The sequence below is a fragment of the Sinocyclocheilus rhinocerous genome, unplaced genomic scaffold (genome assembly GCF_001515625.1).
Source record: "Sinocyclocheilus rhinocerous isolate Xijiao unplaced genomic scaffold, SAMN03320098_v1.1 scaffold1399, whole genome shotgun sequence".
Classification (NCBI taxonomy): domain Eukaryota; kingdom Metazoa; phylum Chordata; class Actinopteri; order Cypriniformes; family Cyprinidae; genus Sinocyclocheilus; species Sinocyclocheilus rhinocerous.
Window position 1 is genome coordinate 192,782 of NW_015634038.1, and position 462 is coordinate 193,243.

General features: G+C 37.4%; 1 protein-coding gene across 1 annotated transcript in view; it reads left to right on the forward strand.

The window, feature by feature from the left end:
• LOC107745302 (multiple PDZ domain protein-like) overlaps positions 1 to 462 on the forward strand; it is an 81,048-nt gene that overhangs the window by 72,434 nt on the left and 8,152 nt on the right. The window lies entirely within an intron of this gene.

Sequence of the window (462 nt, forward strand, 5' to 3'; positions counted from 1 at the left end):
TGCATTTACTATGTACAGATAAGTGCAACGGTAATATGTATTATGTTTATTGTTCTTTAATTCTAACGTTGTAACATGAATTGCAGTGAAACTGTTATACAGTTGAATTTATTTATACCATAGTCTCATAATTGAAGTGTAAATTCTGCAGATTACATCATTATCCAGTATTGTACTGTCAGCAATTTATGAAAAAAAACAGCGTTTCTTCGACATGGCGAAAACTTGACGCAACAGCAGCACTTTTTCTTCCTCGTCGTCGTCTTGATGCACTCAACCAAGCGTTCTAACCACGACCTCGCCCCTCCCCCCAACCATTCGCATTTCTGTAGGCGGGATTTATTTTATTGATATTCTAATGAACCACTTTGTGACATCACAAACCCCGGAAACCAACGCTGTAGTCCAAACGAGCCGTTCGTTGTAGTTCTTGAAAAGGGATTTTTTTTTAAAAACGAAATA